We start from the raw sequence: 13105 nt of genomic DNA on the forward strand, positions 1-13105 counted from the left end.
TGTTGTGGGAGCTTCTCTTGTGGGGAGGGACACACATTACAGAAGTGTCTCTGTCCTCATCCCTCCCTCAATCAGCCTTCTCAGTGGAGGAACAGTGACTTAGCTGATTGGTGAACTTGGAAGATGGCTCTGAGCAGGCTCCACCCACCCCCTTTCTCTCCTCTTTGGAGCCAGCTGCTTGCACGTTCTCTGTTCTTCCACACACTAAATTGTCCTAGGGCAATGCCGCATGGGGGAGGCCAGCGGTTGTCCAGTGCTGCTTATGACTGGGTAGCTAAGTCTGCCTAATTCGGGAGGCTGGGGAGGTCAGGATTAGCCCATCACTTGGCCAAGAGATCTAAGCCACACCCTCCAACCTGGCCTTTATCTACATTGGAAATGTGTCTGCATTTCCTGTAATACAGGTGTTATTTTGATTTTCTTCTGCCTACCTCCTGCAAATGGTTCCAAGTTCAGACAAAAAAAAAAAAAAGATGCCTCTCTAGGTTTCCTTGAACCTCCAGAAAAGGATGCGATGAGCTCATTTTCAGATACTCCCTCTATCCTAAGTACCAGATGTGACAGACAGAAAGGAAAGATATGGAGGATGCCTCCGATTAACTTCCATCTCCCAAACCCCGCCTCTTTTCCCAGTCATGAGTGAGGAGCAGGGTGTGCTGTAGTGCTAAGAGGGGCAGAGGTGAGAATAAGAGGATGCTTTGTCCATTTCTAGCCGCTTTTGTGCCCGTTTATCAAACATTTAAGGAGAGTCTGCTCTGGGCAAGGCGCCATCCTACTCCCCACCGGGAACACAAAGAACCGTAAGGCAAACAAAGTCTACGCTCAATGGATTTACAGTCTTGTTGGGGAAACAAGGCACATAAAAAAGACAAGTTACAAAACAAGACGGGATGTGGTCAGTGCCAGCGAGTTTTATAGACAGTTAAAGAGCCATGAAAATTCAGAGGAGGAGAAGAACACTGTGGAACACTTTGAACTGATAAAATATTGGGGGGATACTTGTAGGAAAAGAGAGTATTCCGGGCCAGGGGAATTGTGTATGAAAAGTTAGAATGTTCAAGATATTTCAGTAAGCAATTCAAGCAACATTTAAGGAGTCCCTGCTGTGTGAAAACCAGGGAATGAGGTGGATACAGTGTAAAGGGGTTGTCAAGAGGGTGGGCTCTGAAGCCAGATTTGTAGACTGGAATTCCAGCTTGGATGCATCGGGGAGATCTAGGGCAAGCCATTAAACTCTGCAAGCCTCAGTTTCCCCATCTACGTGCTGGGTGCTGAGGATATGACAGTAAGTAACGAAAGTCTCTATTTATTATATGTGCTTACTGTATGGCACGGGTGCTATTCTAAGAACTTTATAGGTGTTAACTTATTTAATCCACAGAATAACCCAGGGAGGTGGGTGCTTTTATTAGCTTCATTTTACAAATGCAGAAAGTGTGGTCTAGAGAAGCTAATTACCTTGCTCTAGGTCTTACAGCTCACAAGGGGCTCACCAGCTCACCAGGATGCCCACCCAGGCAATCTGGTGCCAGAACCCATGCTCTTAACCCATTGTGCCAGCTGGCCTTTGAGGTGGAGGGCTCACAGAGGGGATATGATGGCAGTGGGATATGCGATTGCATAGTGTGTAATGACCTTGAGCACCAGAGTAAAGGAAATAAGAATATCTCGCAACTGGAATTCTTTTCCATTTACTGGTTTGCTTCTTTTTTTTTATTTTTTTTATTTTTGCGGTACGTGGGCCTCTCACTGTTGTGGCCTCTCCCGCTGCGGAGCACAGGCTCCAGACACGCAGGCCCAGCGGCCATGGCTCACGGGCCCAGCCGCTCCGCGGCATGTGGGATCTTCCCGGACTGGGGCATGAACCCGTGTCCCCTGCATCGGCAGGCGGACTCTCAACCACTGTGCCACCAGGGAAGCCCACTGCTTTGCTTCTTGAATGAGTTGTTTTGGACTTATAATTATAGGTTCCATGTGGCCATTGAAAGCCTCGCAGGAGAGATAAGTAAAAACTATTTTAAGATTGTTCTTCCTGTGACATAAATTATGGTTTGGCGAGGAGAGAGTTTGGTGGTAGTGGGCACTAATTAGAAGGGATGATAAGGTCTGGACCTAGGGCAGGGGCTGTAGAAATGAAAAATAAGGAGCCGACTTGAATGATACTAAAAGGGAGACTATTAGCTCCATTTAACAATGCTTAATATACTAGTCTATCATAGTATTTAATGCCATGGATATACAGGGCTGTGGTTTTTAAAGGACTCTGCAATCACTAATTAATTAATCCATTCAAAGTGCTGAGAGGAGAGGCACAGTTAATCGTTAAAAGGAGGCAGTTGAGGGCTTCCCTGGTGGTGCAGTGGTTAAGAATCTGCCTGCCAATGCAGGGGACACTGGTTCGAGCCCTGGTCCGGGAAGATCCCACATGCGGTGGAGCAACTAAGTCCATGCGCCACAACTACTAAGCCTGCGCTCTAGAGCCCGACGTGCCACAACTACTGAAGTCCGTGCGCCTAGAGCCCGTGCTCTGCAACAAGAGAAGCCACTGCAATGAGAAGTCCGCGCACCGCAACCAAGAGTAGCCCCCGCTCGCCGCAACTAGAGAAAGCCTGCACACAGCAAGGAAGACCCAACACAGCCAAAAATAAATAAATAAAATTAAAAAAAAAAAAGGAGGCAGTTGACCTCAAGGATGGATACCTTTCTTTCATAGTTCGTCTTTTTATTTGGTTTTCATGGTATTCTATATTGCCTGGGAGAGGTGGGAGAAAAGAGACTTCATGTTTGTTTACTGCGGTAGGTTTTGAGGCTGCTTAAAGAATAGCATTTGAAAAAGGGTAATAGAGCTAAAACAGGAGATTGTAGATGGGTGTATGTAAAAAGGTGATATGAATCTTCTGGCCATATTAGTTCTATGAAAACCTCACAATTTACAGAATGAAGGATATCTGCTAATCTTCAAGAGCGATATTAGAAAGTCAAATAGCTGCATTTGCTTGGGGTCTTAGGATTCCGTGGTCTGGAAATGGAAGAATGACTCACAATACCTTTGTCCTGATCAAGGCTAGGTGGGAGAGAATTTGAGCTCCAAATTCCACTGGGGAGGATTATCTAGTCCTCCGACATTTGACCTTTTCCTTGGTTGGCTACGGAGGCCTCAGCAGAGGATGCTGGTGTTTTTCACCCTCTTTCCAGACTTCTACCACACAGATTGATAACTAGCAAATTCTCGCGTTTTTTCCTTCCTCTTCTCAGTTTCAAGGTTTGACAGAGTTCCTAAGGTTCCCCAGTAGGGGTGATGGTGGAGACGGGATGAGGGAGCTGGTTTATATCCAGTTCACTCTTATATTGAAAGTGAGTCCTTTGCGATCCTAGCTTTGAATGGGGTGGAGTTGGGTAAGGGAAGATCTCCTACCAAACCTTAGGCTGGCCTGGGTTTTGCCTGCTGTGTGAATATATTTTTTCCAAAGACAATTTTTTCAATTATGAGATTATGGGAGATTTATCTTCCTTTTTATATGTTTTTAATTTTAAAACTTAATAAAAATATTAAAACAAAATGCTAAAATAAATAAAATCTTTGCTTTAAAAATGCTTTTTAAAAAACCAACATTAAGGAGAGAAAGATGGTTACATAGCTAACTAATTTACTATTTAGTAAACAGCAATAAATGTGGCAGAGCTGAAGAGTTCCAGAGGATGTGAAACCATTTTTTTGGGTAAATGTTTCTTTAAAGAAGAAGGGAAAACCTGAAGTCTGAAGTCCTTTAGAGGAAGGAAAAGAGGAAGAAGAAATCATAAGGAAAAGGGAGTGGTAGTAGAATTCTAGTACAGCAGAGTAAGCTTAGCTTAGCTACCTATCAAGGAAAATTGTGTATTAGTTACCGACGGCTGCCGTAACAAATTACCACCAACTTAGTGGCTTAAAACAACACAAGTTTGTTATTTTGCACTTCTGGTCAGAAGTCTGAAATGGATCTCACTGGTCTGAAATCAAGTTGTCACATTCCTTCTGGAAGCTCTAGGGGAGAATCAGTTTCCTTGCCTTTTCCAGCTTCTAGGGCCTGCCTGCATTCCCTGGCTCATGGCCTCCTTCCATCTTCAAAGCCAGAAGTGGTGGCTGATTGAGTCTTTCCCACACTGCACAACTCTAATGCCAACCCCTCTGCATCCCTCTTCCACTTTTAAAAACCATTTATGATGACATTGAGCCTAATAGGATATTTCAGGATAATCTCCTCATGTCAGGGTCAGCTGATTAATATCCTTAATTCTATTTGAAATTATAATTCCCCCTTACCATGTAATGAAACATATTCACAGGTTTCATGGGTTAGGACATGAACATCTTTGGGGGACCATTATTCTGGCTACCTTAGAAAGAGAAGTCTTTAGGTCATTTGGTCCAATTCAGATGCGAAATTCTTTTACAAATTACCTGCAGATCAATGATATTTAAAGAATGTTTTATTGTGAAATAAAACATAAGAAAAATATGCAAAACAAATATATAGCTAATGAATTATTATAAGGCAAATGCTACTGTAACTTCTGCCTGGGTCTAGAAGTTAAACTGTGACAGCCACTGCCAAAACCCCTCCATGTGCCCCATCCCTACCCTAGTCAGTAACCTGCAAAATTACTCATCACATGGTAGACACAATTCTGGATAAAAGAATTTTCCTCTGTCCTGCAAGAGTTTCAAGCCCTAGAAATTGTGGAATCTCCAATTATCACAATTGAGTAAACTGGATACTTTGAAACTTTTACAAAATCAACTGCAGCATGAAACAAAATGATTGCCTCATGTAGAGAAATAGAATGGGATTAGGTGAAAAGCACAGAAAGGAATGTATAATCTTTCTTCTTCCTCCTTTGGCTCTGGAACAATTTCTTCCCTTTAGCTATGGAGAAGAAAGAGAGCCTGTGAAACCATGCTTCCCACCTGAAGTTCTCTTTGCTTTAAACGTGATGCTCAAGATCTCAACCTGGGACCTCAGAGGCATCAATCAGCACATAAAATAGATGGACAGATTGCCATCAAGCTCTCTATAGGACCCACGCTAAGGCATCCTGCAAAGCTCCTTATGTAATGGTAACAATAATAATATAATTAAGGTATACATGTAATTGACTGAATGATTCTTTCTGGGAATAAAACATTCAGTGGGGCAATTTCTTGGGGGAGTGGGAGTATTTTTCCATACTTCAGCTACTGAAGTAAGTCACCACTGGGGAAATCACAAAGCAGATATTTCATCATCATTATATAAAATCTGCATGGAGTTTTATTGAGTCTCATCATTGTTATTAATATGCTATTAAGTTTAGCAAATTACCTAACCCTAGTCCAAAATGTTTTGTTTAATACTGTGTTTTTGATCCCTGTATCGGACAGCTGGGATGCCATGTGTTGGGGCCCTGCCGAGTTGGGAAATTATACATTTGATGATTATGAAATTGGACTTGATTGATTTAATCACTGTAATCACTGGCATTGTGCAGATATGCAACCGGGAGGTTTTCATTCCAACAATCATGCACGATGAAGTCACGTTACACGGGAGGCTCATCTCTGTGTTTATTTCTGTCTAAATGGGAAGGAGGATGGAGAACAAGGCATGATCCAGGGTACAGCACTGCCGGGCGAACCCACATTATGCAGCCAGGGAAAGATGAGTTCAAGTAACAAGCTTGATGAAGTCATTGCACTGTACCTGGCTCCCTCTGGACTTGGGATGCAAAGAATACCTTATTAAATATAAGCTTATGCCATTATCCCTCAAGGAGGATTAAAGGGCAGAGTATCTGGCACATGGTAGGAGCTCCCTAGATACTAGTTCCTTTCTCCATGACAAGTCCTTCAGGGGGGTCTAGGGGTGGAGCTACTCCAGACCATCACCCTCCCTTGTAACTACCTGTTACCCTAAATACCCTGGAGGGAGATTGGCTGGAGGAGAGGGAGTGCTTTCCTCCCTCCTGGCTCTACAGATGATTCAAGTTACTGACCGAAGGAGAGGCTCCCCATTGGGAAGTGGTACAAAATTATGGGAGCTAGTCAGTCTCTGGGGAAGGCTTTGAAGAAAGCCAGCAAAGCCTAAGCCATTCTCATCATTATCAAATCTCAGAACTCTGGCTGGGAAAGGAGCACGCTGCAGCTTGGAAATCAGCTCATTTCACAGCGTTCTGGGGGTGTGATTTGGAAGGAGGCTGCGTGTGGGAGTGTGGAAGTGGGCACCAAGAAGAGAGAAGGATGTGGGAGGAATCCTTGGTCTAAGATATTGTCCAAGTGCAGAATAAAGGACAAAGACATATTGTCCACTGCCACCATGCACAGAATCACAGTGCAGTGGAGGGAAGGAGGACGTTGAAGACCATCTGCTCCAACCCCTTCATTTTGCTGCTGAGGGACTGAGACCTGGCAAGAGTGATCAGGATCACACAGCTGATGGGAGTCAAGTGGTCCCTGTAATGCAGGACACCCGATGAGTCTTCTTTTATTTATTTCTTTTCTTTTAGTTATTTTTTGGCCTCGCAGCGCAGCACGTGGGAATCTTAGTTCCCCGACCAGGGATTGAACCCGTGCCCCCTGCAGTCCTGCAGTGGAAGCTTGGAGTCCTAACCACTGGACCGCCAGAGAATTCCCCCGACGTGTCTTGTGCACACTTCTCAGGTGACTCGCTGAACTTACAAATCTGTTTATAACTGGCCCCTCTTCTAACTGGCATAAAGTTTCCATCAGGACAAGAGTTTACTGCATGAATTAAAGAATATATTAGTTGTTTTCCTGTGAGATAATATGCAACCTAATTCAATCCTCAAAATAGCTCTGTACAGTAGGTATTTTCATTATTTTCTTTTGTGGATGAGGAGATTGAGGATTAAGAGAAATTACATGATTTACAGATTAAGTGGCTGGGCCTTGAATTGGAGCCCAGGTTCTCAGAGCCTCCCTGAGCCACATGTCTCAGCTGCGAGACCCCAGTCCCGCCACATGCAGTGAACTTTCATACATCACACCTTGACCCCCATGCATCAAAGTTGACTTCAACTGCCTTTCCTATATCAAGGATTCATATTCAGAAATCAAGCAGTAGCTCAAGGATTTGAGCTATTGCTGCCACCGAGAGGGAAGGCGAGCCCTCTCTTGCCTGTGGGGAGCATCTCTGGGGTATTTTCAGTGTCTGCTCCCAATGCTGTCGCTCCCTGCTGAGTGGAAGCACCTTCTATACCCAGCCTCCAGCCAGAGGACCCGAGGATTAGAATCTCAGTCTGTAACAAATCCTTGTGCTTGCCTCTATATCAGTGGTTCTCAGCTGGGCAACTGTGCTCCCCCAGTGTCTGGAGACATTTTTCATGGTCAAAAATAGGGGTTGGGGAATGGGAGGTTGCTACCAGCATTTATTAAGTGGAGGGCAGGGATGCTGCTAAACAATCAGGACTAGGGTGAGGCAAGTGAGGCACCTAGGATGCACGACTTAAGGAGGCACTTACTCTCAGAGTCATGCAAATGCCAAACCTCTACACGTAGGTCCCTGAGAGCAAGTGCCTCCTTAAATTGCGTGCCCTAGATGCCCCGCTTGCCTCACTCCAGCCCCTGGCTTGCTCTAAATAGCCTACAATGCACAAGGCAGCCTCCAGCAACACAGAGTTATCCAGCCCAACCTGTCATAGTGCCCAGGGTAAGAAACCCCATACAACATCATGATATCAGTTGCCTGAACAATACTAAAAGGGCTACACCTTTCAGAGACTGTGCCTTTGACTCCTGGCTGCTCCTGCAGATGACCAGTTTAATCAGCTCATTGCTTTTCCTTCTCTTCTCATTACCTTCAACCACCTTCCCATCATTAGACAAGTTGTATAAGTGGCTTGTGAAAAAGAACCTAGGTGTTCCAGGGCAACGGCTCTCAAATTTTAGCCTGCATCAGAATCACCTGGAGCTTGTTCAACCACAGCCCTCTGGGCCCCCCCAATGTCTCTGATTCAGTAAATCTGGGGTAGGGCCTGGAAATGCATTTTGTACATGCTCCCAGGTGATGCTGTTACTGCTGGTCCAGGAACCACAATTTTCGAGAACCACTATTCGAGGGCCTGGCTATGTAAAGAGTGGCCCAGGGACCTGGGAGTATCTGATCACCTGGGAGAAATGCAGAATCTCGGGCCCTCCCCTGCTGAGCCACTGTGGGTAAGAATCTGAATTTGCAGTTAACAGATCCCCAGGTGATTCATGTGCACATTAAACTTTGAGGAGCTGGCCTCAGAATCAGTGGTTCTCCATTCCAGTTGCACATTAGAATAACCAGAGGAAGCTCTTTGACTTACTGAGTCGAAGAACCTTTATTCACTATTTTTGCTGGGAAGGGCAGTTTTATGAGTCACTGGGTGGGTAGGGGGAGAGACCCCAAGCACACACTTGAATTGCCAAGGTGCCCACTAAGCTACCAGGCTGCAGTCCAAAATGGATGGGCCCTGGACCAGCGCCAGGATGGATTTCACTGACAAGGCTCTCTGGGATCGGCCCTGCCCTGCTCTCCAACTTCAACCCCTTCCACTCTCTCTCTTACGTGCTCAACCAGGCATCCAGCTACCGGCCCTCCCCCTATTTCTGTTCTTCCAACCTGCTGAGCTCACACATCTCAGGACATTCCTACTTGATGTGTCCCCTCCTGGAGGAAATTTCCCAGAGTCCCCTCCCTCCAAGAGTGGCTACCTGTTCCACTCTTTCTATCCCACCGGCCTTTCTGATCTTCTTCAAGGACTCAGTACTCTTACTAAGTGAAATTATCTATTGATTTACGTGCCTCTTCCACCAAAGCAAGAAGGAACTGCTCCACATAGTAGATGCTCAGTAAATATTCGTCGCATAAACAAAATAAATTAGTTTGGGGATAGTTTTAAGGCTGAGAGTTCAAATGTCTTTTATAAGAGAGGCAAGAGATCTTTGAAGATCCTGGATAGGAAGTTTGAGAAAAGAAGAGAGCTGAGGGGTCAGAGCACTGCATGGAAGGTGCAGGGAAAATAGGGGGCATAACGAAAAGGCCCTGTTGTCGGGAGAGCAGAAGGAACCATGAAAAACAGAAACACCTAATTCGGTTGTTTACCTTGTGAGGGATGTTTACCTTGTATTGGAAACCCCTATTCCTTCTCTCCTACAAAGTCTTCAGTCAAGTCTACATCACCCAATAATAACGTTGAGGGTAGAGGATCATTTAGGGGAAACTCAAAATGCTTCTGAGTTCTGTACACTTGTTGGCACAGGGCTGAAAATGGAAGGGACAGGTTTCAGGAAGCAAGAGCAAGACTGAGGAGGGCTAGTAACTGGGTTACTTTTCAGGTACAAAGTCCTGCTCTTTCTCCCATGCCAGGTAAGCTAGACCTCTTTGGGGAGGAGCCCAAGAATGTGTTTAACTTAAAGTTATACTGGTAATCTGTGGGGAACCACAGGTCTCTCAGGTTGTAGCTCCCAGGCCCACATAAACACCATCCCAGATGAAAGCAGAGCTGCTCTGATGGAGGGGTCAGATGACACCGGGGAGGGCACCCTTCATCTCCTGAAGCAGCTATGGAAGCTTTAGGGCTCTGTGGTTTGAAAACTGAGCTGGATGGAGCCACGGAAGCCACGCTTGCCAGATGTGCAGATCAGGATGTTGGAAGGCGGTGACTGCACTGGCTCAAGGGTGCTAGCCTTCCGAGCCATAGGAGACAATATGGTGAATCGCCTAAGAGCTTGGCCTTTAAATACAGCAGATATGGATGTGACTTTCAACAAGTTAACCACGCCAAGTCGCAAATTCTTCAACTATTAAATGGGGATAGTAATTGTGCCTACCTCATAGGGTATTTGTGAGATTCAAATGGAAAAATGACCATAGAATTTTTGATATATTATTATTTTAAATATTATCATTAATTATCTGTACTTGATGAAACCAAATTCAGCAAAATGACATTTAACAGGGTAAAAATAAAACCCTATATTTGAATCCTACAAAGATATGCAGAAACACAGAGATGGAGTTCGTTAGCCGTTCACGTAGGAAAAAAAACACATAGGTATTTTTGTTGCCAGTGAAACTCAGTGTAAAAGCCAACCATATGACAGGAACAACAGGAAAAGAGCACATAAACTGCATAATTTAGAAAATTTCTGTCTTACCTGCCGCTGGTCACCCCTCCCATGCTGAGAGTCACACTCTCATAGGGAAATAACAAAATTGGACTTTGCAGAGGAGGTTGGTGAAGGCTCTATACACGAACCATAGTGTCTGAGGACAGCTGAGGATTTATGATATTTACCTTGAAGAAGAGAAATCTCAGAGGAGGGTAATAGGATAGAGGTTTTCAGATATTTGAGCAGGACTCAGGGATGTAATAATGACTCAAAGGTAGAACTAGATGCTGGAAGCTTCAGAGAGGTAGATTTAAGTTCAATATAATGAAGAACTTTCTAGGAACAAAGTTGTTTGTCCAGCGATACAATGAACTGCCTGAGAGGTAATAAATTCCCTGTCATTGGCCGTATGCATGACTTGGTGAGGTGTATTACAGAAGGAACTCATGGGGGCTTAGACTGGGTAATTTTTAAAAGCCCTTTCAACCTTGAAAACTGTTTTACTAATGAATTTTGAAATGCTGAGTAATGACTTTATTTTACAGGTAGAGACAAGGACAGGATCTCTTTACTGAAAACGTCTGTTAATGTGAAGCCTGGACCAGTACTCATGCTGGAAGTGGGCTTGCTCAACTGCTGAGGGACACAGGCATTTTCCAGCTCTTTTGACTGTCTTAAAGTACAAATTTGAGAATAAGTAATGGAAAGAGAGGGCGGAAGAAAAGAAGAAAGGAAGAGAAAGAAGAGAGAGGGAGGTATCTGTCAAAATGTATTCATCTGATCAGAATAGACATTTCTTCAAATAAGATATTTAAATAGCCTATTAGCACATGAAAAAAGGCTCAACATTATTATTCATCAGAAAATGAAAATTGAAACTACAATGAGATACCACTTCACCCCCTCTAGGATGGCTATGTCTAAAAGATAGTAACAAGTGTTGAATAGGATGTGGAGAAACTGGAGCCCATACATTGCTGGTGGGAATGTAAAACGGTGCTGCAGCTTTGGAAAACAGTTCGGCAGTTCCTCAAAAGTTACTGTAAGAGCCAGCAATTCTTTTCCTAGGTATATATCCAAGAGAAATAAAACATATGTCCATGAAAAGACTTGTACTTGAATGTTCATAACAGCATTATTAATAATAGCCAAAAAATGAAAACAACTCAAATGTCCATCAACTGATGAATGGATAAACATAATGTGGTTATTCGTGTAGTGCAAGAATATTCAACAATGAAAATAGTGAACACTGATACATGCTACAGCATGGATGAACTTTCAAAACTTATACTAAGTGAAAGAAGCCAATCATAAAAGACTACATATTGCAAGAATGTATTGATGAAATATCCAGAATAAGCCAATCTATAGAGATAAAAAGTAGATTGGTGGTTGCCAGGGGCTGGGGAGAAGGGGAAATAGGTAGTGACTACTAACAGTATGGGGTTTCTTTTTGGGGTGATAAAAATACTCTAAAAATTGATTGTGGTGATGGTTGTACAACTCTGAATATACTAAAACCATTAAATTGTACACTTTAAGTTGGTGAATCATATGGAATGTGAATTATATCTCAATAAAGCTGTTATATATATACATATATTATATATATAATGTGTGTATACATATATATATCCATTTCAAAATTCTACCAAACTACTAACTTTTAACTGTACTAGTCCACCTAAACGTAAAGCACTTAGAAATATTTACACCAAGTATAACAAAGAATGGGAAATATCCTTCAATAAAGAACTCTTCCAAATAAAATAAATATATATAAAGAAAAAGATGAATAGCACAGTAAAAAAGTGCGTAAGGACGCAGTATTTAAGAGAAGTACAGATGAATAGTAAACCCAGAAGAGCATCAAACTCATGAACAGCTAAAGAAATGCCAACGGAAGTGTTCATTGGTCCAGTGTTTTTGGAGAGCAAATTGGAAACATGCTAAGAGAATCTCGAAAATACTCATCCCTGTTGACAGTTTTACATTTAGAGTATAATAAGGAAACAAAGAATATATATAAACATACTACTATGGCATAATTTATAATGGAAAAAGTTGCTACACACCAAATGTATGACAATAAGAAAATAGTTACATATATTATGGTACATCCATATGTTGAAATACCATGCAACCATTTAAATTATGTTTTTGAAGAAGAATATATTATACTAGAAAATGCTTACAATTTTAAGAAAAAGGAAAACACTCACTGCAAATAGAGTATGATAATTTTGTGGGAAATAAGCCACACATATAGAAAAAATACACCAAAGCATGGAATAGATACTAATGTTTTCTATTTTTTGCTTGAAACTTTTCTGATCATTCTAAAAGGTCTACAATGAACATGTATTCCTTTTTTTGTATTTCTTTTGAATTATAATAAAGATAAACATTTAATTTAAAACACAGAAATATGGAACATGAGGTGAACCACTTTAATCCTCACTTAAGAGCAAGGTCTTTCTGGAACATTAGAGGTAATTGAGAGAAAATTATTATCTCCAAAAATAAAGCACTGTAGTTTCACATTTTATTGTTCAAATATAAGAAGACTCAGGGGAATGGTATGTAATAAATATCTTTTAGTTTTGATGAAAATCTTGATGATGGAAGGAAACAATGAGCTCCAGCCACTGACACGTCAGTGGTGGGAGGGTAACTACTGCTCCTGTTGAAAGGCTGCCCTGATTTTTTGATGGTTTCTGGAAACATCTTGCTCTTTGAAAGCCTAATTATTCAGCATGAATATGTTTTGAGAACTAAAGTCATCAGCATCTCAAAAAAAGTTAGAAGTGTTTATTCAACTGCATCTAAAGCTGTAAAAACCACAGTGGGTTTTGGGTTACCAGCTTGAATGTCAGTCAAAACTCCATTGACATATGGTGAGTCAGGGCTGCCTGTTTATTCTGAAATAAACTCATGAAGGAAATGCAGCATTCAGCCTATGAAGCTATGAGAGTTAAAGCTTCCCTA

The 13105-nt window shown here is 42.5% G+C and overlaps 1 protein-coding gene and 1 long non-coding RNA gene across 7 annotated transcripts in view; one reads left to right on the forward strand and one right to left on the reverse strand.

The window, feature by feature from the left end:
* The window catches only part of RIPOR2 (RHO family interacting cell polarization regulator 2), a 227245-nt gene that overhangs the window by 134392 nt on the left and 79748 nt on the right, over nt 1–13105 (reverse strand). The window lies entirely within an intron of this gene.
* LOC307193115 lies at nt 1121–11653 on the forward strand. The gene is made up of 3 exons (XR_013830224.1): nt 1121–1285; nt 6539–6673; nt 10660–11653. It is a non-coding gene; the product is annotated as an uncharacterized lncRNA (long non-coding RNA).

This window comes from Stenella coeruleoalba, assembly GCF_951394435.1.
Source record: "Stenella coeruleoalba genome assembly, chromosome: 10".
NCBI lineage: Eukaryota > Metazoa > Chordata > Mammalia > Artiodactyla > Delphinidae > Stenella > Stenella coeruleoalba.